This window comes from Schistocerca serialis, chromosome 1 (genome assembly GCF_023864345.2).
Source record: "Schistocerca serialis cubense isolate TAMUIC-IGC-003099 chromosome 1, iqSchSeri2.2, whole genome shotgun sequence".
Taxonomy (NCBI): domain Eukaryota; kingdom Metazoa; phylum Arthropoda; class Insecta; order Orthoptera; family Acrididae; genus Schistocerca; species Schistocerca serialis.
In genome coordinates, this window is record NC_064638.1 from 454077881 (window position 1) to 454103368 (window position 25488).

General features: G+C 42.6%; 1 protein-coding gene across 4 annotated transcripts in view; it reads right to left on the minus strand.

Moving 5' to 3' along the window:
- LOC126473187 (leucine-rich repeat-containing protein 15-like) overlaps nucleotides 1-25488 on the minus strand; it is a 127374-nt gene that overhangs the window by 47019 nt on the left and 54867 nt on the right. The window contains exon 1 of one of the 4 annotated variants that reach the window (XM_050100085.1): nucleotides 13514-13799. The exons of 1 other annotated variant lie outside the window; for it this stretch is intronic. The gene's annotated coding sequence lies outside the window, so the exon portion shown is untranslated. 2 more of the 4 variants (XM_050100093.1, XM_050100110.1) reach the window with 2 other exon arrangements.

Sequence of the window (25488 nt, forward strand, 5' to 3'; positions counted from 1 at the left end):
CTGTTCAACGTTAACACGTTGACCGCCAAGAGGCAGCTGGGTGCCGTGGTCAAGTCTGGCGGTGAACGTCCATCATTGTGTGTGCGGCAACAATTTTTCCATTCTCATATTTTATTGTCAAACGAAAATCCATAATACACTTCCTTAAAAATTAATTATTAGCTAAGTGCCATGATCAGCTGATTTTCTAGCAACCCGAAACAAGTCATTGTACCATCCAACTTTATCTAGCAAATGTGTCTATTGTGTATAATATTTTCTTGTAGTACTGTCTGCTGACACGAGTGTGTACCCGAGAAATTTTATTTCACCTTTCTTACATTCTGCTGATAACAGTTGTTACTTCTACGATTTGCGTTATAACCGTCATCGTAATCTTTGTCATCTTACAGTGATACCTGTATTATGCTAAACATTGTCTTTTGGAAACATCGAAATTCTGGGTTTAGTCACTAAATTATGGGCTTCAGCTTGTAGTTTCCGATACATCAATTTTTCAGCTGGGCAATTGGACAACTCACAAGCCACGGATCTGGCCTCCGTGCAGTTGTTCGGCATGTGAAAAAATATAGAAGGCGGTGCAATTAAAACGGTTCAAGTAGGCCGAGCATGCCACTTGGGACGTTCGATCGAGTCGCAGAATCTTTACGATCCAAGTGCGATAAAGAAAGCTTAACATAAAAGTACCTCAAGACAGTATTATTCTTCCAGTGAACCCAGCCTTGCTCAAGAAGGAGGGTCTAAAATGACGAAGACTACTCCACAAACACTAAGCGAAACCTGCAAAAGAAACGAATATATGAATTGATAAACCAATCGTTCATTCAATAAAAAATACAAAAGCCAAGTTCTAGGGATGTAGAAGAGATACAGAGAGATGCAAGTATCATTAACGCTCACTACTGTTGCAAACTGTGATTGTTTCCAGCAGTTAGTTACCTCATAAAAGCTGTAAAGAGTTCTGAAACTTCGTTATCACATTTCTGGGGCGATATCAGCGCATTTCATTGCTGGCAGCAATTTAGTGCCCGACGCAATGGTCGTTCAATCTCTGAGGTTGTGCAGGCACTGGGCTTAACAACTGCCACCATGGGTATTATTTATTTTTTATTTACTCTTCATAATTACAGCCTATTATCTGAAAAGCTAAATATGTCATACAAATAACATTTCCTTGGATAGCAATAAATTATGTATGAACTATTTATTTCTGATAATTTAGAAAAAGAAGAAAAAGGAAGAGAAAAAATGAGTAGTGCGAATGCCTCGTTTTGGGAAAACTACAGTCACTATTAGTGTCAACTGCCATTGGCAACAACGCATTGCTGACAGAAGTCCCTGTCAACTAAAATGGATTGCAACAGCACATGACTACGCTATAGTTAAGAGAATCATTTGCGAACTGACTACTGGACAACGACAGCTGGTGAGCAGCCAGACCACTCAGAACCATCACCTCGCAGTAGAGTATAGAAGCCATAACCCCAGAAGAGAACCTCGGCTCAAAGCACTTCACAAGACAAAGAGAATAGCACGGCTGCAGTAACATTTATTGGAAGCTCAAAGCAAAGCAACAAGTCGGTTTGACTGATTAGTCACGGTGTACGTTGGTACATGGCATTGGCAGGATTTGTGTATAATATTTGATCAAAAGTACCCTGACATCTATTAGTTAACATTAATATGGGACATGTCCATCCTTCGCCTTTCTGACGGTTTGAACTCTGGTGGGGACACTTTCAATGACGTGTCTGAATGTCTGAAGGAGTGGAAGCCCATTCTTCCTCAAAAGCCGAAATCAGAGAATGTATGATGGACTTTGGGGTCTGGACCAAAGTCGACGTTCTAAAGCGTGGCAACTACACTACTGGCCATTAAAATTGCTACACCACGAAGATGACGTGCTACAGCCGCGAAATTTAACCGACAGGAAGAAGATGCTGAGATATGCAAATGATTAGCTTTTCAGAGCATTCACGCAAGGATGCCGCCGGTGACGATACCTACAACGTTGTGACATGTGGAAAGTTTCCAATCGATTTCTCATATACAAACAGCAGTTGACCGGCGTTGCCTGGTGAAACGTTGTTGTGATGCCTCGTGTTAAGGAGGGGAAATGCGTACCATCACCGTTTCCGACTTTGATAAAGGTCGGATTGTTGCCTATCGCGATTGCGGTTTATTGTATCGCGACATTGCTGCTCGCGTTGGTCGAGATCCAATGACTGTTAGCAGAATATGGAATCGGTGGGCTCAGGAGGGCAATACGGAACGCAGTGCTGGATCCCAACGGCCTCGTATCACTAGCAGTCGAGATGTCAGGTATCTTATCCGCATGGCTGTAACGGATCGTGCAGCCACGTCTCGATCCCTGAGTCAACAGATGGGGAGTTTGCAAGACAACAACCATCTGCACGAACAGTTCGACGACGTTTGCAGCAGCATGGACTATCAGCTCGGAGACCATGGCTGCGGTTACCCTTGACGCTGGATCACAGACAGGAGCGCCTGCGATATGTACTCAACGACAAACCTGTGTGCACGAATGGCGAAACGACATTTTTTCGGATGAATCTAGGTTCTGTTTACAGCATCATGATGGTCGCATCCGTGTTTGGCGACATTGCGGTGAACGCACATTGGAAGCGTGTATTCGTCATCGCCATACTGGCGTATCACCCAGCGTGGTGGTATGGGGTGCCATTGGTTACACGTCTCGGTCACCTCTTGTTCGCATTGACGGCACTTTGAACAGTGGACGTTACATTTCAGATGTGTTACGACCCGTGGCTCTACCCTTCATTCGATCCCTGCGAAACATTACATTTCAGCAGGATAATGCACGACCGCATGTTGCAGGTCGTGTACGGGCCTTACTGGATACAGAAAATGTTCGACTGCTGCCCTGGCCAGCACATTCTCCAGATCTCTCACCAATTGAAAACGTCTAGTCAATGGTGACCGATCAACTGGCTCGTCACAATATGCCAGTCAGTACTCTTGATGAACTGTGGTATCGTGTTGAAGCTGGATGGGCAGCTGTGCCTGTACACGCCATTCAAGCTCTGTTTGACTCAATGCCTAGGCGTATCAAGGCCGTTATTACGGTCAGAGGTGGCTATTCTGGGTACTGATTTCTCGGGATCTATGCATCCAAGTTGCGTGAAAATGTAATCACATGTCAGTTCTAGTATAATATATTTGTCCAATGAATACCCGTTTATCATCTGCATTTCTTCTTGGTGTAGCAAATTTAATGGCCAGTAACGTATGATCCACTGTGTTCAGGCCGGAAATCTGGGCAGGCTACATACAGTCGTAGTGCTGACTAGACTGCTTGCAGCGCTCTGGAACGCACGAGTGATTCCTTCCGCTGATGTTTCGCGATTTTTATAGCTTTGTTCCGCAATGCTGAACAGTTACTGTCCTTTATTACGTGAGGTCCGCCTGGTATTTGTTTAGCTGCGGCTGTTCCTTCGCGTTTCCATTTCTCAGTCACATCACCAACAGTCGACTTCGGCAGTTTTAAAAGGGTTTAAATGGCTCTGATGGATTTGTTTCTCAGGTGACATAAATAACTAGTCCACGTTTGAAGTCATTTAGCTTTTTTGACCGACTCATTATGCTGTTACTGCTTCTCTGCCAGACAACACAATATTCCGCGTCTCCTTTTATACTGGCAGGTCAGCTTCTCGTGAGATTTAGTGGTCAATTCCGCGCCACAGAGGGGATGTCCGCATACTTTTGATCGACTGGTGTATGTCTTAAAGTCACTAAAAATTATGCATTCCCCTTGCTATAAAGGCATCTTCAGATTAGTGATGGAATTCTTCTTGTGTGAGTGATGCTCACATCGGATGAAATGAGGCCTCTGTCACCCTCTGTGTCATCCATAAACGACACAGAACGAACGTACGGTCCAAACGTGTGCACCCGTTCGTTCGGTATAGCATCCCAAAGATGATGCGTACCTTCAAAAATACAGTACACTATCCCTTTGCTTCAAAACTGTCAGACAGATTTGAAGAAAATTCTAAGAACAGTTTGTTTACAGATCACTATGCTTGAGTTATACTGAGCACATTCGGAACACCACTTAAGAGAAGTATGAGCCTTGGAGCCACGAATCAACAAATTCGCATAATGTTTTTTGGGCAGCATTTGATTGGTCATGGAACAGGATCACCCTCTCCTCCCTTCCACTCTCGCTGTTCCCTTCCCTGCAATGCTTTAGGTAGTTCATTGATTCCGTGCCACAATGTGCCGCTGCTGCCCTAAGAGCAAAAGTGAGTATTGCATGCTAGAGGTAGAGTTGGTTATGTATATGCATTTCAGTAAGACAATATTGGACTACACTGTGCTGCTTTATAGGATAACAGAGAAGTTTATTCCTTACCCTCACTATGTAAATGGTCCTGCCACGCATGTAAATAAATACAAATTAGCTGTGTACCTTGATAGAAGCATCATTACAGACAATAACAAACATTTGTATGAATGTGTGGTGTCTGTTCTTTTGCGTATAACTGATTCGTCCCAATGGAATATGAATCCACAATTTGCAGTGCAGATGGACATTTACAATCGCCGTCCGGTGGGAGTCCAAAATTAACGAGCATGGATGACATTAACGGGGACTGCGGATAAGTGGGCAAGGTGGAAGTGAGAGCCGGCCAGGGAGCGTGCCGAGTCTGACTGCCCATTTCTGGAGACTGTGTCCAGGTGGCTCAGTGGTTAGCACAACTGCCTAGTAAGCAGGAGACTGTGTTCGAGTCCCAACCCAACAAACATTTTCACTCATTTCCACTGCTTTCGTGTAAAGTCCTGATGCAGCTGATATCATATAGGACCAGTGGTTGTGCATATTTTTTAGTTTTAGGCGGAATAATTTGTAAAACTACGTTTTTCCCTTCAGACTTCCCATAGTACTTCTTCATCCTTATGTACAGGGCAGTAGTCACAAAGTACTAGTGACTTTGTCACCAAATGTCGACTGAAAACTGACAGAAAAAAATTCTTCAGATGTTCTTTCATCATCTTCCTGCTTAAACTTGCATATACGAAGGCATTTGTAGGGCACTGTCTTTCTGTTTGTTTTGCCACAAGAGGTCCTGATTTTTAATTTAGTTCTCTGAAGTATATATAGAGTTTGCCTGTCAGTCGTCCATCCACTGTTATAGCAACATCGATTTTGTAGATGTATGCTGCACCATCAAATGATTACAACGCTGAAACAGTGTTTCTCTCCCCTTTCATGGATAACATTCATTCAGAAGAAAACTCATACCTGAGCTGACTCTGATCGCAGTTCTGTACAGAGCCCATTTGGATGTTTTCTGTCGTGTTATGCACAACAACTTTAGCAACAAATCTTCGAGCTCTTTGAGTCATCTCTTCTTTGCTGTACTTATACTTTCGACCTTGGACCATAGTTATAAAGCGTGGCGTTATTATATTCTTCTTTTACAAATCAGTAATAAATTCGAGTGATGCTCCATAAGTAGATGGTAAAGGTGGCCTTCTCTTTCCTTTCCTTTATCCCCCTCCACCATCAATTTATATAATAACAAACAAACATATGAGGTGTCTCATTAATTCAATTACAGTCCTTCCTGAGACCACGAAACCTTCGTAAAATGCTTGCTTGTTTCTTTTACGTATAGGTCATTGAGTATGCCTTCATACCAAGAACAATTTCGGTGAATTGCCAATCCGATGTGGCAGACGTGTGCCTGAATGGTAACAGTTAACTATTACGACTGCGTGTTAAGTGCAGCGTTATGTATGTGTTGTTGACAGTGAGAGCGAGTCGCACTTATCCCATTCTTGTTGGAACAACACCTACATGGGATTCGACAGTTCAGTTCAAGTTTTAATGCTTACATAAATCTTTATTGGCCGCACCTTAACCATGTAGATACCGATAGCTCTCGATGTCAAGAGGCTTCAGGAGTATGATGTGCGTTTCCTATCCTCAAGCAGCACTATCCCAAGCAAGTTTGTCTGCCCCCACACTTTTCGTTTTTTACTGCGGAAGCGATAGCCATTTGAGCTGTCCTCAGATTAAGCGCGGCTCCAGAATCTGCTGATACTGTGGGAATTAGACTGAAAATTTGTATTGCAATCTACTGAAAACCCAATGTGAAGTAATAAAATATGTATTCAAATACTGGAAATTATACGAGAAATATGGGACTCTCGTTTCCACGGGCCCCAGTTGATGTAGGATTGGTTCACAATGACAAGGTCAATTAATCAGCGAAAGAGGCAAATGTCTCTGGCCATGTAATGAACGTCATTCTACTATCGTTCGATTTCAAGTTATGAATAAGGCAACTGGCCGCGGGAGAATGGGCAGAGAATTGGCATCTTTCCATCTGCCGTCAAGATCAATAACATGCTGCCGTCAAAATCAATAACATGCTGCAATCCAACTTCCCCCTGGTTTCGAAAATTTCATGTGGGAGAGAAGCGGATAATGAACTTGGTATGTATGCACACAAACCACGACTCAACTCCTTCCCTCTTGGAAAGGATACGCATTAGCCTAATCTTTACTATGACTGTCAGAAGAAAGAGGAAGGAGATGTACACCACTTGCTGCTTGCCAGTGGCTTTTTCAAAGCACATCAAAACCGTTTACTAAAAAACCTTGTAAAACTGACGTACCCCTTTCAACAAGAGCTCTTGTTTTATTGTGTCATAAATATCCTAAAATATACAAAGCCTTTTTTGTTTTATACGAGATGTATATATGAAATATGGTGTATTAGTCGTAGATGTACAAACACACTAATCTCCAGGTGTTTGTTCCCAAAGACTGCTGAGTTCCTTTTATTCTCTATTTTGTCTATAGTTCATATGTCACGATTCCTTAGCTATAAGTATTGTACCAATTTAGACAATGTAAAACAATACTAAATCATTGTTTAAAATATCCGGACTTTTCTGTATATTCGAGTTTATATTTGTAATAAGTTGTTGACATGATTAAAAAATCCCATCCGAATAAAAGTACCTCAGAGCTTTAAGTTCCCATTCAGCTGACAGATCATCATAAAAAGTGTCACGTGCTGCCACTTCATGAGATATTGTACAGAGATTAATCAGCTATCTGTCCTCCTCTTACTGCCTCAGTGCGGGCACTGAAACTTTCTTTTGTCGGCGGGATTCAAATTTGTGTTATCTCCACCATACATCCGCACATCAGCAAACTTGGGTACAAAAGAGAGATGGGTAAGAAAATATCGTTTATTTAGTAGTGTGGTTGTCATTTGCAGCATCAGTTTGATTTCTCTTAACAATTCCTCTACAGAGGTACATTAGCACCCCCATACTTTAGTATCAAGATGGATTCAGATGAGCTGGCGTGGATATCACAGTAAAACAGTGCAGATCGCTGTCGTGCATGTGTGAGGCGTTGTGTGGGGAGAGCCACTGACACAGTTGTCTACTTGCCTGCGGCAATAGGCCTCGCCCAGTTCTTTTGCAGACAAACTATGTGTCCTCTGGCCTTCGCCTCACATCGTGCTCTGTTTTTGTGCGCTTAATCACTCACTTGCCCACAATGATCGCATTGCGTTTGCTTCATGCTCGTCTCTATGCGGTGTTTCGACACTACGCTCCCCCGTAGATTGACTTGCATTCTAGTTTTTCTCTCTTCCCGGGTTCAGCTCCCCAGGATTGTAGCCAAGCATATGACAGCTAGTACGGTAATATTTTGTGTTGACAGTGATGGTATCATGGCACTGTTGTGGTTGTGCAAATACAAAAATGGCAATGACGATGGGACGGCCCAAGTCGTGTGGTGCATGTCTGTTGTGCTTTTGGGTTCAACGGTGTCCAGGGATCATGCTAGCCATGGGAGAACAAAACTGTCGAGTAGCCATCTCTTCAGAATTGCATCCTCGTATACTACAGTTGCTGAAGGCTTTGTTCCAGCGTCAAGTGTACTAGCCAGCCGGCGAGTGATTGCAATATTCAATATCTTCTGCGGGCTTGTGCAACCTGTGCACAGAACCTAGCTGCACCGTTGCATCAGTGTTGTCCCCTCGTCCAAGTCCAGAGCACCTACTAGTCATGGTATACATCGACTTTGTGGGCCCTTTTTTTGAGAAGTATGTGAGTGGTGGTGGTTGATGCATTGTCAAATTTCCAGTATGTGGCCAAATTGTCCCCCATAATGTGAGTGGAGCTGTACACTTGCTGTCAACCAGTTTTGCTGTTGACGGCACTCCCTGCACCAATGCCTCTATAACCGATTTTTTTTTCATTCGTAATGGTGTCCAGCATCTGACTAAACCCTGGTGTTGCCTGAATCTAACTCAGAGGTTGAGCGATTCATGCAAACAGTTAAACCGAAATAAAAAATGTCCATGTCTACCTTGTCACGCGATGGTGTGCTGTCTAGTTTCCTTGCCACATACTGGGCAATGTTGGTTAACACGTGCAGTCCAGAGGAATGTTTGCGATGAGTGCCACGAAAGGAGTGTTTCAGATCCATCGCACCCCAAGTCGAACGTCCTGGACTATCATGGTCCGCTGGGTTTTTCTAACAGGGCTGCCATTCGGAATGGTCTTTCGGCAGGGTGGCTGATGGATGTCACAGTGAGGCAAAAAGGTCGGCGTTCGTTTGCAGTAGATGTTGGCTGGAGGCAGCTGACCTATTGTTCCAGTCATTTGCGTATGCGACATGCTGGCTCTTCGGCGCTGCTCTCTCCAAGCCAGCTGCGTGATGGGGCTAGTCACAGCATTGTTCCAGTGAGAGGTTCCCAACTGCTGCAGTGTGCTCACCTGCTGCCGTTCCCACCGCGCCGTCTGCCGTCTTATCTTTCCACAGAATACGGCACAGGCAACGATAGCTCCCAAAACAACCACTGTGCAGCCAATGTAATTCAAACTGGATCCATCATTTCCCCACTCACCACTACACGAGACCTCATCCCCGCCAATCCCAGCAGAACAAGTGCTACCCCAGCCTCTGCAATCTTCTACTCCTCCAGCGGAGCCAGTTGCATCGGCCTTGTCTCCCTCGATGTTCGATCATCTACTGGGTAATCTCAAGCCCTCTCAGATTTTGCGCCAGAGGTCGCATAACAAACCTAATCTTTTTGGTCTTACGTGGCCTTTTCAGGGGGAAGGTATTTAGTTTCCCTACCAGCGGGTAACGACATGGATGCATACGAGCTGGCATGGATATCACAGTGGAATAGTGCAGAATGCTGCCATGGAGGGAGGGAGTGAGGCGTTGCATGGGCGGAGCCACTGATCCAGGTGTTTACCTGCCGGTGGAAATAGGCTTAGTCCAGAAGTTCTTAGACATCAATTACCTCGGACATGGCTTTTGCCTCGTGTCATGCTCTGTTTTCCGTCTGCTTACTTATTCGATTATGCTGGTCACATTGTTTTTGCTCCGTGTTAGTGTCTGTGCAGTGTTAACACTGCTCCCCAACAGATTGTCTCGCATATAGAGATTCGTTTCCTCTTCGCAGGTCCTGCTCCCTGGGCTTGTGGTCAAGCCGCTGTCGGTTCGTAAGGTAGTATGGCTAATCACTGTTCAAAACCATCATAAAACACTTGTGATGTGTGATATTTTCTCATGGTTTTACTCGGCGATCTGTGTCACCCCACGATGTCAGGTCTTACAAAAAGTACAATTTCCTCTTCATTTTTGTTCGGTGGTATCAACAGGCGACAATATCTATGAAATTGATTGCCACGTACCACATTTTACCTCTGACACAAAGTCAGACTGTAATCTTAGTAAATCCGGTAACTGACAGGTCAAGATTATTAAATCTGTCGTCTAGACTCGAAGATACTCCAGCATTATAATTTTTATTGCAGCAAACCTTAAAATAGCCCTCAACGACTGTATTATCTAATTTTCATAAGTGAATGGAAATGTATATTTGACAATTTGTAACAACAATCTGGACATGTTTGAAGATGCGCGTAAGATTACTTTCTCTTTGCTTTATTCGTCGCTGGTATTAGGCAGCGGAATGAATTCTATTAGTGTCGGCGATACATGGTATATTAACAGAATAAACGTACTGAATGTTTGAACCAACGCATTTCGCTTGTAGTTATCACCGATCTAATCGCGTCTAACGGATTGCGCATAATTTAATATCACGCCGAATGAATGTTTTGGTGGGCACTAGAAGTGGAAGTCATAGAATAAGACGCAAAATGGCAGAGTTGCTACACAGAAATGCCGTCGGTAGGAATCAGTTCCGAATGCAGTCGGGACCCAACAAAGAGTTGCGTAACGCAGCTCGCACGTTCTAAAATGGCGCACAGGCTTGCTTCCGCTGTGGCTAGCAAGCTGGCGTACGTTTATTCGCGTTGTCTTCTGGAGCGACCTCCATTGACTCTCGAGGTCGACCGCAAACGTAAGCTAAACAGATGGAGGCCGCAGGATCGAATCTATCACAGTACTTACATGCCTTCTAATCCACCTTGCGGTGAAATGCACATGGCAAATGACAATATCCTTAACAAATCACTGTTCGTTACGTAATCCTTACTACACCCTAAGATGGGACATACAGCAAAGCTTGTAGAACGTTACAGTAACAACTTCACCAACCATAAAAAATTTTCTTTCTCAGACGTCTTAATTCCAAGTTGACCAGGATTTTTTTCTGTTATAAAGTAATCAGCGATTTTCTTGAAGTAATTTATTCGCTAAGACTTAAAAACGCTGCAATTATTTCACGTTGTAAATTCAAAATTATAACTTACTACTTCCACGATTAGATTTTTGCTATCTCTCGTCATTATTTTCCACTTCTACTGTTACACCTGTTGCATACTATGACAAAAAAGCTTAGTCGTTATATTTATCGTAATATATCACATAGAAAGTGTTATCATGCTAATTCCATATGTTTAATACAATTCATATTGTCATACACAAAAAACAGTTGACCTATATGAGTGACATTCGAGGATTATCGATAAAGAAAAGTGAGATGACGAAATGAGAAAGTGCCACTTTCACATTACGTAGGATGTCTAATCATGAACGCAGTAGTAGAATGTAAGAAGTAGTTTCACATTTTCAGGCCTTGTTCGGCTACAGCTGTAATTTGACTGCTTGTTTTGAAGAAAGCGTGCATTAACTACCTCACCATACAAAGAGGTAACGAGCAAGGTGACGTAATGGTTGGTACTGGAACCGCATTCAAGAGAAACGGGGTTCAAATTCTCATCCACCCATCCTGATTCATATTTTCAGTGGGCTCCCTAAAAACGATTAAGTTGAGTGCTTGGAAGATTCCACTGCAAGGTCTTCTGGCGTTTTTCGTGCGCCACCCACACCAATCCGTTGTGCTCTGTTCCTAACGACCTCGACCGACGAAGGTGGCAGAGTGATTATGACACTGGTGTCACATTCGGGAGAACGTTCAATTCCCCCATCACTCATTCAGATGTAAGTTTTCTGAGCTATACTTTAGGCAAATGCCAGAATGATACCTTCAGAAATGACACGGCTGATATCCATACCCATCCTTACCCAGTACGAGCTTGTGCTTAGTCTCAAATAAATCCATCGTCGAAGAAACGTTAACCACTAATCTTTACTTCTTTTTCTAATGACGTCGTTTTCTACACGGTTTTAAGCCCTAATTTTTCTACCATTTTACTGCAGAGGTGAAGCCAGCCTTTTATGTGGCGATTATTTTACCTATTAGCTACCACCTTCTTCTGTGTGAACAAACAGACGACAATACTACTAAAGCCTTGCATAAACATCACTTCGGACGATTTGTTATAATGAGTACACTGCAAAATGTTTACGTGTACACGTAAACGTTGTGAATATTACGAAATAATCGACGCTGCCTTAATGAAACGTACAGTTTCAACCGTCAGAACTGTATTTGCATGCATGCAATGATGTGGAACTGGGTGCCCGACGTGCAGCATAAAGAGGCAGGTGACCTTCAGCTTCCGCCCGCGCCGCGCAAACATGGGAACCAATTGTTGATCTCCTGCGTAAACAAGTACGATAATATTTGTAGGGTCACCTGTTGCAGTGTGCTGTAGCAATGATAACCTAAAGACTTTGTTGGTAATTTATTCGTCGTAAGGCAGTCGTAATAATGAGTAAGAAATGAATTCAGCTTAAAATTGTGCAGTGGGTTTAGTCTGCACTATACACTGCAAAACCATGTCTCTTTCAGAAGAATTACAATTGATCAATAAACCGACTTGGGGGCAGAAGTTGCATTTTTGTCGAAGAAAGGTGATGCACTGAAAGTTAATTTTTCAGTAGTACAGACAAATATTTCGGAGCCTTGAGTAGTAATGTTATTTTGGTTTGCTCCTTGTTTATAAACTACACGCACAACAACTCGATGTGTTGCGAAATATGTCAATATGTGACGAACTCAGTAGATCAAGACAGGTATTGCAAGTGATTCTACGGCTACATCCTGACCATTTATCTAAGAACCTCTTGTCGAATTAGTAAACGACTGTTGTTCAAATAACTTGGCAGAGCCTCTTCGCAGGTATTAAAATTATAATTTCGACATCCGAGCCACTTTCTTTTCTTGATAAATAGGTCACTTTCCGAAATAAGAACTACGTACCACTGAATAACAAATTTAGAAATGATGCAGAACGAAGTTATACTGAGTTGGCCTTTTCAGCAGTAAGCACATAGATAATCGCTGAACAGATAGACATAATTATTTCACCGCTAGAGACTACTATGTAGTAGCACTTATTTGACAAACGCATATCTCCAATAACTGCATCTCTACACACTGTTCGAGAACTGAAATCTACGCCCATATTACTTTGAAAACAAATACATTTGAGATTAGGTTTAAATTAGTCCTGTAAGGTAGTACCAAAAGTTGTATATTGTAACCAAAGTTTACGCAATAAATTCGAACAGTGAGTTTCAGGGTTTAATATTTCCTCTTCAGGTATATGTCTTCTATATTTGGTTCTAGCATTATTCAAAAATAAACCAAATTTGAAAATACTGTAGACATGTGCCCAAGGACTGGGTACTGAAACTCCAAATGTTTTACACGAGTTACTGCTTATGTCGGGACTAAGACCGTTGTACAGTTTTGTTTCTAGGCTACCTCCACATTTGTAGAAATTATTGCTTCTTTTCTAAAATGTAACGGTTCCTTTGACGGCAACAGATCAGCTAACAACTGATTGGCCGTGAATAAGGTTTTTCGTGACACTGGTTATCTGGCTCGCCTTGAGCAACGAAAGACTGAAGAACACTTCCTCATTGACGTCTGCCTGCCACTATTGAGGAATACTATATGCCTGTCTAGATTAACAGCTAATACGCAGATAGTTCGAAAGGCAGCTGCTACTTACAGTCAGTAGAATACCAGCAAAGAGTCTCAGATAAGTAGCGTAGTGCACTGTAGCGCGAAGTTCACCTGGTAGTGTACTCCGGACAAACTGCAGTTCATCGCACAGCCTAGGGCAAGTCCGTCCTACATGGCAACACCGTGCTGCAACGTACCTAAGTAGGTAGTGGCTCTGCTCCCTGCAGTTCTCGTCCTTCCCTCTTCCCGTTCCTTTCCGCTGGCGGCGGAGCTTCTTCGATACCCGGCTTTCAGTCAACAGCACTCATACTGACACTTTCTCTCGACTGAGATCACAAACGGCTTCGGCACTGGATGTCCCGCTGGGAGCGACGGGCGTACGGCACAGTGAGGCTGGAAATCAGCTGGAATTGTCGGTAGCAGCGGCTGCGGCCGCGACCGTCGCTATGCGTTCGCAGCGCCAACTGGTTCGCCGTGAGAGGCGGGCGGCGGCGTCGCGGACATGACTGGTACCACGTGACACCACGCAGTGAGCTGGCGGCCGACGTCACGGCGGCGTAGCTGCCTCCAGCCTTCCCACACTGGCGCTCGAGGCTCGCTCTTCAGCTAAAGCTGGACAAAACAGTCCGAACGCTCTTCTAATTTTGACAGCCAAAACTGCCTGAATCCTCTGCAGCGTGTTTACCTACACAGATGAAAATATATTGTGTTCCAACATTATAATATACACGAACATGAAGTATAACACTGGCTCAGAAAATATCGTTCTTGTGAAACACACTGATGGCTCTTTATTCGCACGAATAATGAATGTCATCGACAGGGGACGTCAAGCTAGTTTCATGTTTCTAGATTTCCGAAAGGCTTTTCGCACTGTATCTCAGAAGCGGCTTCAGATCAAACTGAGTGCCTGTGGAGTATCGTTGCAGTTGTGCGGTTGCATTCGTGATTCCCTGCCAGGGAGGTTGCAGTTCGTAGTAACTGGCTGGAAATCATCCAGTAAAATTTAACTTTATGCCAGGGTTCCCCAAGGTAGCCTTATAGGTCCTCTGCAATTCTTGATCAATGTGAGCGATTTAGGAGACAATCTTAGCGGGTATCTTAGATTGTTCTTAAATTTGTTTCCACAAGCAGTTACTCCGTACTTCTTGCCCTTGCAGTAGTGGTCCTTCATATTTGCATATATCTCGTCTAGAAGAAGTTTGGCAATTGCTGCTCCAGTTATCAGCATTTTGTGTATGTAGTTCCCTCGCAATGTTTTCGTTGCTGCAAAGTTCTCTATACGTACTACTGGCTTTCAAGAATTATGCAACAATTTTTTTCTTCTTGCCCTTGCGGTAGTTCAAATGGTTCAAATGGTTCTGAGCACCATGCGACTTAACTTCTGAGGTCATCAGTCGCCTAGAACTTAGAACTACTTACACCTAACTAACCTAAGAACATCACACACATCCATGCCCGAGGTACGATTCGAACCTGCGACCGTAGCGGTCGCTCGACTCCAGACTGTAGCGCCTAGAACCGTACGGCCGCTCCGGCCGGCCTTGCAGTAGTGATCCTTCATATTTGCATACATCTCGTCTAGAAGAAGATTGGCAATTGCTGCTCTAGCTGTCGGCATTTAGTTTATGTAGTTCCCTTGCAATGTTTTCGTTGCTGCAAAGTTCTCTTTACGTGCTACTGGCTTTCAATAATTATGCAACACACTTTTTTTCTCTGCCAGTTTCGGTTGAAAAAATGAGGAATTTGTTTTGTATGACATTGTATAATGTTCCTGCTTCAGCCAGATAATCACATGCGCTTTGAAAAGTCTATGGAGACCTGGCACTGAACAAAAGCATGGTGAGTCGTTGGGCGGGACGTCTGTCATCACTGCAACAAGGTCCTAACCTGTCCGACCTCCCGCCGGTCGGCCGCACCCAGCTGTCACTCCTGCAATATTGGAACGTGTGGACACTCTCATTCGAATTGCCACAAAAATGAAAACAAACTTCTTCACAACAACGCAAGGCTTCACACAAATCTGTGCACCCGAGAGGAGCTCACAAAACTTCATCGAACTGTTATTGCCCATCCGCCCTACAGCCCAGATCTCGCATCTTCCTACTTCCAACTGTTTGGCTCAATGGAGGATGCACTCCAGGGGAATCAGTAGGTGGATGATGGGGAGATTATTAATGCATCAAGACGTTGCCTCTGACGTCAGCCAGTAGAGTGGTACTATGGGGGCATGAGCCCCTCCCAAGAAAGTGAAGTGCGGCCGTCGTATTGAACGGAGATTATGTTGAAAAATAGGATGTTGTAGCCAAAAGAGTGGAGAATAATATGTTGTATTGGACTTCTGAATAAAATCAACCTGCTTTCAGAAAAAAAAAAAATGTGTGCATTACTCACTGAAAGACCCTCCTATGTTACGTTCAGGCAGGCACATTCGCGGTAGTGCTCTTCTTACTAGAGGGAAAATTCTTTTCAGTATCCTCCTATGTCTAGCAGTAAGCTGATTGTTCTTTGACTATAGTTTTTATCTATGGATTCTTTATATCGTAGCGAGCAGGATGCTTAGGACAATGAACTGGTATTCGCAAGAACTGCAGTTGAAACCCTTTGTTAAGGATACGGCCGACTTCCTTCCCATTTCTGTCGACTCTGAGTTTATGCTCCGTCTCTAAGGACCGCCTCTTCGACGCTCCGTAACGTACTGATCACCCCTCCACAATTTTACTTTTACGGTCTTCAATGGCAATTATACTTACCGTAGAATAGGTTATCTTCACATACATTTTCTCTGCCCGGAGATTAAGTGTTTGTGTTCTCCTCATCATTTCATCATCATTCTTGAAAGTGGCTAGATTGGACTGTGTAAATATTGAGACTTTTTACGGGCACTGTTGACCGCGCAGCTGAGCGCCCCACAAGCCAAACATCATCATCCACAGACATGGAGCGCTCCTATCCAGAAATTACGACCATGAAACTCTTGTGCCTCATTCGTGGATGTGGACGGCTCCTCCCCTCCCCCCTCTCTACTAGCTGCGAACTTCTCAGTTAAATAGATTTTCGATCTCGGTTGTAATATGTGACGCTGTTTTACTGTTATTTACCACGCATTCATAATATTAGCGAGGCTGCTATTTGGTTCACGAGATCATATTGCTGTGTCCGTAACAGATGCTCTAGCTAAAGGCGTACAAAAAATTGTCCTATTTGCCACAACAATTTCTTACAAGCCGCTTACGGTCTGTTGCGCACAGAGCCTCTGAATACAATGTCGCAATGAATGGTAATCGTCTGAGAAGCACAGTATTTCCATTCCTTTTTCCGTCCTCGCAGAACTTAATTAGTGCTTCCGAGGCAACTACTACGTCCGTTTGCCAACAGTGAGCTGTCGCATCAGCGCGGAAAAGTTACATCCTGGCATCAGCTGGTGCGTAGAATCTGCACGTTCGTCACCGCGTTGAGTAACACCAGGCAAACCCCACCGCGAGTGCCTACGTAATCGTCAGATACAGTTGCGTTTGCGTGCCGTCGCGTACCGAGTGATGAGTCACAGTGGAGAGACACAATAGACAGTTAAGGTAATTTTTTCTGAGCGTTCGTCACGCAATGAATCAACAAGGCAATTTCCTAGACTGGATGTAACAACCAGAAGGCCTGCAGCTATATGAGCTCCTGTTGCAGCTGTGCTGGGTCGCATTTCGCAACACCGGCTTGAGAAAAGAAAGAGGAAACGCTAACAATGTCCAACATAATTTGTAAAAATATGAAAACCATTCACGGATGAGGCCATAGCCCTGTCCCGACTGACCGATTGCTGCTTAGAAGGCAGTACGAGGAGCGATCTGCGATCATAGGACATTGTTCAACATATCGCCAGTCCCAGCTGTTACTGCCAGTAGATAAATCTTGATCATGCCGCTGCTTTTTATTCGAGCAGCTCCTCATTTGGTCTCATAAGGGCTGAGTCACTCCGAAAAAAGTATGTGTTTCATGATTATTCTCAGCTGCAAGTACTTCAAAATAAGGCTACAACAAGCACACACACATCGAAAATTTTGCAAGAGGATTCCAGTGAAGAAAATATGTCTCAGTTCCTTTATAAGACACTCTCATGTTACTTCCGTTATCATAAACTTGTCCGTGGCCTTCACTGATAGGAACCGAGTGTTTTGATGATATTAAATGTGCGAATCTACGAATTCCAAAAGCCGTCAATTTGCTTCATATTAAACAATTTCGTTACTGAAGTAGATATAATGTAGGATAGATGCTGTCTGTCGTAGATGATTTCAATCACAAGTTGCGTGAACAATAATTGCAAGTGATCAAGTCTTCTCCTTTTCTCTCCATACCAAGACGGCGTTCCTCACATAATGGGTTCAACTAAGAATAAATTCATTCTGAGTATCACTTGACAGATAATGCACTTGTAAATGTTTTCCAGCTTCTTGTGCGTCTCTGACCTTGCTAATGTGTTTTGCAAGAACTGGATCTTAGTAACGCAAAACCTCTAATATTCCGAGAGAATTTCCATTAACTGAATCTCCAGTTTTCTGAGATGAGCATTCGAAGGCCAAGCCTCTTTGACCAAGAAATAATGTCACATACGTAAAATGAGAGTTCCTATGTAAGTTGGCTATTCTATGGACGAACAATAGAAGAACATTACCTCCGTGCTTCCGAGCATCAGCATGGCCAATGTACCACTATCGTGTCATTTTATTTCTCCACTTTAACGATCCTTCCAGGACAATTACATACAAATAGGTATGATTTATTTTGTCTTTGCTCTTGAATGTAAAATATTTTCTACATAATTCGCGTAAAATCATCTTGTGATGGAATCAGAAGAGCCGCGTGTTTCAGCGTTGTTGGCAAACATAATACATTATAACAAGTTTCACGGCTGTTGCCGTGCGCATTTGTTGGAGAAATGTTTTCGTAGGATTTCAAAAACATGTTTAAAGAAAGCGGATTTTCGACTCGATCACAAGGTGATTTTAGCGCACGATGCCTAAAGAAAATACCGTGCATTCAAAATTAAACAAGAAATATAATTGTATGCAACTGTCCTGTAAGAATCATAAAAGTGAAAACTGAAGGGGAAAGCAAGAGCTAGACTGGCTATTCAGATGCTGAGGTAATGTTCTTTTATTTATTCTATGATGCAAAATTTATTTTACAATCCAAGCCCTTGAGAAACCTGGGCCCGTCATAATGCTTGGCCTACGAGGACTTGTGCCCCCTCCCTCTCCCCTCTCGTTAGACATGTCCAGGCGTGGACACCCAACAGACATGAAGCAAACACGTCCAAAGTGTCTCCCGGTCAGGCCACTGCTCTGGTCGACCGAGGTAATGTCTGATCCCTCATCTGTGGTTGGCAAGAGGTCGTTTCAAGGTGTGGCAGTCAGCGGAAGACTTTCCATGGGACCGACCGAAAGGCCTCCCTGGTTCGTGTGATAAACAAGTTTCAGGCGCTGTCTGTGGCTTATACGAATCCTGAGGCAGGTACAGTAGTTTCTTCTGTAGCAAAGGAAGTTTATTGACCTGCAAGGTCTGGGCATTCACAGTGAATGGGACTACTGGTAGCGTGATAGACCCTCGTAGGGATATGGCTGCCAAAGAGAGGAAGAGATCCCCTGTGCACTCTGTGTGCCTACTACGAGGAGTTATACCAGAAGTAGAACGAGTCCTTCTGGATGGCATGAAGAGTACAAGATGCAGACGTGTAGGTGGTGGCTCATTTCGGTACTAACAATGTGTGTCGTTTTGGACAGCAAGAGATTCTCTATGGTTTCCGATGGCTATCTGAAGTTAAAAGAACAGCCAGTCTTTCTTGCAAGATGAAGATGGAGCTCACTATCTGTAGCATAGTAGAAAATTTGGCCGGTCTGATTGTGGAGCTACAGTACAGAACCAAGTACAGGGTTAGAATCAGATTTAGACGGCTCTGAGACCGTCTAGGCTGCAAATTCTTGCATTTTCGTCATAGGATGGAAAGGTGTCGGGATCTGCTTAATAGATTAGTGGTGCATTACACACAAGAGACGGCCATTCAGGTAGTGGCGGCTGTGTGGAGTGGACTGGGCGGTCTTTTAGGTTAGAGAGTCACGGGAATTAAAAATCACGGATTCAGTCTAAAAACGGTGCACATCAAACACAGGACAAGGGCAGGTTTAGGAAATAATCGGTGTTCTAGTTGTAAACTGCCATAACTGTGTTGGGTAAGAAAGGAGCTCGAAAAGCTCATAGAAAGCACTGAATCAGAAATCATTATATGTGCTGAAAGATGACTAAAACTGGAGCTAAGTTAACCCGAACTTCGACCAAGGACTTTATGTCCGAAAGAACTGACGCAGGTTTGATCCTGAAACCGCTATGAATCAAGACACAAAGGAATTAAAGGCTTTAGCCGCCAGTGGGCACTGATTTATATCAATGGGACAAGTTGAAATTATGTGTCAGACCAGGATTCGAATCTGGGTCTCCTGCTTTACTCGGCAGGCGTACTGACGACTACGCCATCCGAATACAGTGGTCACCACAATCACGCGGACTACCACAGAAGGCCTCCCATCGGACCCAATTCTTCAACTTATACCACAAAGTATCGATGTAGTGCCCGCTCATTAGCCTCATAACTCGCGGCATCTCGTTGATTCCTATAAGAGTTCGAGCTTGGTGTGCATTTGCACCGAAGGGATTGTTAACCATCACCGCCATAATTATATGGTGTCTGTTCTCTCGGACATGTCTTTAATTCCTTTGTGTCTACATCAAATTCAGTTGATGGTGCATGTTTGTTGTTGTTGGAAGTAGTGACGTTGAAGTAGACAATTGCTGCGAATTATTAAGGGTAGAGGTAACACTTGACAATAGGAAAAAAATAATGACTGGTTCCTTGTATCAATTCCTCGACTCAGGTTCAACCACAATTTGAATCTCATTTCTAACAGGTACTTGACTCATACAATTACAGTTGGTGGTGACTTCAGTCTTTCCACGCCATGTTGCAACAAAAACTTGTTTAAAGTCGGCTGTAGGTATATAACATCATCCACAATTGCACTAAAAGCTTTCTCCGAAAGTTAGTTTGAGTAATTTGTTAAGGAGCCAACTCGAAGTGTAAATGGTTGCGGTAACATGCTAGACGTCCTGAGCAAACAGAGATCCATGAATAACTAAACACGAAGTGGTTCTAGCGAGACTAAGTACCGTAACACCCAAATCCATCAAAAATAAACACAAAAATAATGCATCCAAAAAATGTAGGTAAAAATTTGCTTGTCGACTTCCAAAGAGACCGTCTCCACTCCTTCCAAGCTAACCATGAAAGGGTCGACCAGAGCTGATGGTAAAAATTGAGCTTCCATACCAAGTAAACTAATAAGAAGCGGAAAGATAAGCCATGGTACACAAAACAGGTGAGGCCAATGTTGCAGAAACATGGGAAAAGCATGCCATAGCTAAAGGACCATGAAATCTTCAGGAATGAAGATGTTTTACAGAAGCTCGAAACTTAGCACCGACTTAACTGTGCGAAATGAGTTTAATATTTTCACAACGAAACCCTGTCTCGTAACCTGGTAAAACAAAATATCAGAAGAAATTCTTATCGTATATAAAGTATACAAGAGGTAAGAACCCATCAATACGGTCACTGCGAGATGGCAGTGGTAATGTTACTGACGACAGCGCCACTAAAGTTACTAAACATTATTCCGAAACTCTTTCAGCAAAAAAGATGCAGTAAATGTTCGAGAATTTGAATCAAGAACAGTTACCAACACGAGTAATTTAGAAGTAGATATCATCGATGTAGTGAAGCAGCTTAAATCACTTAGTTAAAGGCAAGGTCTCTGGTCCAGTATGTATATCAGTTACGTTTCTTTCGGTTTATTTCGATGAAATAGTTCCATTTATTAGCAGTCATATATGACCTCTCACTCTGTGAATGATCTGTACCTAAAAAGCGGAAAGTTGCACAGGTCACACCAATATACAATGAAGGAAACAGAAGTAATCTGGTCAATTACAGACCCGTATCCTTGACATCGATATGCAGTAGCGTTTTGGTAAATATACTCTATTCGAACATTATGAAATACATCGAAGAATACATTTAATGACCCATAATCAGCAAGGATACAGAAAATACCGCTCTTGTGCGACACAACTCTCTCTTTATTCACATAAAGTGGAGGGTACCATCGAAGGTGGATTTAAAGTTGATTCCATATTTCTAAAATTCCGCAAAGTTTTTGACATCGTTGCTCACAAACGGCTTCTAATAAAAATTGCGTAACCCCGAAACATCCCTCAGCCTTGCGAATGGATTCGTGGATTCATGTCAGAAATGTCACTGTTCGTAGTAATTGACGGGAAGTTATCGAGTGAAACAAATGCGATAGCTGGGGTTGCCCGACGAAGTGCTATAGGCTCTTTGCTGTACCTAATCTATATAGACGATTTAGGATACATTCTGAGCAGCACCTTATATGGTTTGCAGGTGATGCTGTCGTTTACCCTGTAATACAGTCATAATAAGATCAAAATGAATTACAAAAAGCTATGGACAAGGTTTCTGTATTCTCTGACTTTGGTGATAGGGAATAGAGAGCAGTAGGCTCTTGCTCTGGAAGGGCTAGGTTGAATCCTGGATAAAAGCGGGTATAGGCTCTTTGCTGTACCTAATCTATATAGACGATTTAGGATACATTCTGAGCAGCACCTTAGATGGTTTGCAGGTGATGCTGTCGTTTACCCTATAATACAGTCATAATAAGATCAAAATGAATTACAAAAAGCTATGGACAAGGTTTCTGTATTCTCTGACTGTGGTGGTAGGGAATAGAGAGCAGTAGGCTCTTGCTCTGGAAGGGCTAGGTTGAATCCTGGATAAAAGCGGGTATTTTTCATCGTTCAGTAGAGTTTTGTCAGGACTGGATCTCCCAAGGCCGTCAGTAGTTCCAATGGAATCTTGTCTACTCACGGGGCCTTGTTTCGACTCAAGTCTTTCAGTGCGCTGTCAAACTCTTCACGCAGTATCTTATCTCCCATTTCATATTCATCTACATCCTCTTCCATTTCCATAATATTGTCCTCAAGTACATCGCCCTTGTATAGACCCTCTATATACTCCTTCCACCTTTCTGCTTTCCCTTCTTTGCTTAGAACTGGGTTTCCATCTGATCTCTTGATATTCATACAAGTGGCTCTCTTTTCTCCAAAGATCTCTTTAATTTTCCTGTAGGCAATATCTATCTTACCCCTAGTGAGATAAGCCTCTACATCCTTACATTTGTCCTCTAGCCATCCCTGCTTAGCCATTTTGCACTTCCTGTCGATCTCATTTTTGAGACGTTTGTATTCTTTTTTGCCTACTTCATTTACTGCATTATTGTATTTTCTCTTTTCATCAATTAAATTCATTATCTCTTCTGTTACTCAAGCATTTCTACTAGCCCTTGTCTTTTTACCTACTTGATCTTCTGCTGCCTTCACTACTTCATCCCTTAGAGCTACCCATTCTTCTTCTACTGTATTTCTTTCCCCCATTCCTGTCAATTGTTCCCTTATAGTAGTAGTAGGAGTGTTAATAAAGTAAGTGTATAAAAAAGGAATAATGACAAAATAGACAAATAAATTTCTCGAAGAACTTGGATTAGCAAAGAATTAAAATTTTCAGCCTTATGTGAAACTGCTGCGAAGACGAACACTCTATGCGCGTTATCATATAACGGAGAAAAACGAACCCTTGTCACAGTAGGTACTATACATACAATAACACATTCGAAAACGGAACAATATTCCATCACAGCGTCTGGAAAATTCCTGCCTAAAGATTACTCGTGCTTATATGAAATTAGTGATTAATTTGGTCCTCGGCATACAGAAGATGTCAACCGTAAACTGACTCGTTAAACAATGTTTGCTTCACTTGTTCCAAATCTTTGAAATGGACAAATTCAGTTTACAAAACATACCGTGAGAACATTTTAAAACTATAGCTTACTGATAACAAATTTTGTCTGTTAATGGATTAATGGTCTGAACAAACTAATACTGTCGCGTATGCTAGCATGTTTACAGATGACTAGAGCCAACCGACTTGCACGGCAGAAGTGATACCTCCAAACAGCACACCTGTTTCTACATCTACATGGATACTCTGCAAATCACATTTAAGTGCCTGGCAGAGGGTAAACCTCTGTGTTGATTATTTTTATCGTCGATTTAAAAACTATATTTCGAGTCTTAAAAATTGCAATCTGTTTCTGGAAACGCTGTGGGAACTGCAAAATTGCACGAATGCAATGACGATTTACACCATAATTCATGATCAACATAAAGCACCTATTTTTCTGGAAACATTATCGTATGCGTGGTAGGCATAAAAATTTAATTCTCGAAAAAGAAATATTTTTAAATGTCAACAAAGTCTGTTTCCCGCCAAATGTAGTTTTCTGAAGATAACATTTATTGGCTGTTCTTCGTGCTGCATGTTTATTTCCTTCGAATGCTCATATAACAAGTACCGTCCATATAGCTGTTCGAAGGAAACTGAAAATATGTAACAGTGTTAGTAAAAGAGCCATTGTAAACCGACCAGGATTACATTTTTAATTATTTACTAGTGCAAGTCAGGAATACAGAAATACAAGTCACTGATGAACAAAATAAATATGAAGTGCGGGAAAGCTAAGATGAAAGGGTTGCATAAGCAATGTGAAGAAATCGAAAAAGAAATGATTGTCAGAAGGACTGACTCAGCATATGGAAGAATCAAAATAACCTTCAGCGAAATTAAAAGCAAGAGTGGTAACATCAAGAGTACAGCGGGAATTCCACAGTTTAAATACAGAGGAGAGAGCAAACAAGTGGAAGGAGTACAATTAAGGCCTCTATGAGGGGAAAGATTGGTCTCATGTGATAGAAAAAGAAATAAGAATCGATTTAGGAGCGATAGAGATAGGGAATCCAGTCTTAGAACCAGAATTTAAAAGAGCTTTGGAAGACTTAAGATCAAATAAGGCAGAAGGGATGGATAATAATGGATAATATTCTATCAGAATTTCTAGTAGCACCAAAACGACTGTTCACGTAGCTGTCTAGAATATATGAGTCTGGCGATATACCATCTGACTTTCGCAAAAACATCATGCACATAGTTCCGAAGACTGTAAGCGCATTATCCCACAATCAGCTTAACAACTCAGGCATCCAAGTTGCTGACAAGGATAATATAAACAGCAACTGAACAGAAAATTAAGGATATGTTAGATGACGATCATTCCTTTAGAAAACGTACTAGCGCCAGAGATGCAATTCTGACGTTGTGGTTGATAATGGAAGCAAGACTAAAGAAAAATCAAGACACGTTCATAGCGTAAGAGTGTAAGACAGGGATGTAGTCTTTCGCCCCTACTGTTCAATCTATGCACTGAAGAGGCAATGATGAAAAAAAATAAAGGTTGAGGAGTGGAATTAACATTCAAGTTGATAGGATATCAATAATGCGATACGCTGATGACGTTGCTATCCACGGTGAAAATGAACAAGAATTACGTGATCAGCTGAATGGAATGAAGAGAATATGGACTGAGAGTGAATAGAAGAATGAGAAGTAGCAGAAATGACAACAGCGAGAGTTTAACATCAGGCTTGATGGTCACGTACATGAAGTTAAGGAATTCTACTATCTAGGCCGCATAGTAACCAATGACGGACGGATCTAGGAGGACATCAATAGCAGACCAGCACTGACAAAAGGGGCATTCCTGGTCAAAAGAACTCTACTAGTATCAAACAAAGGCCATAATTTGAGAAAGAAATTTCTGAGAATGTACGTTTGGTGCATAGCTATATGGTAGTGAAACATGGACTGTGGGACAACCGGAAGAGAAAAGAATCGAAGCATTTGAGATGTGGTGCTAGAGCCGAATGTTGAAAATTAGGTGGACTGATAAGGTAAGGATTGAGGAAGTTCTGCACAGAATCGGAGAGGAAAGGAATGTGTGGAAAACACTGTCAAGAAGAAGGGACAGTATGGTAGAACATCAGTTAGGATGTAGAGGAGCTGTAGAGATTAAAAACCGTAGAGGTAAATTGAGATTGACTTCATCCAGAAAATAATTGAGGACGTAGGTTGCAAGAGCTACTCTGAGATGAAGAG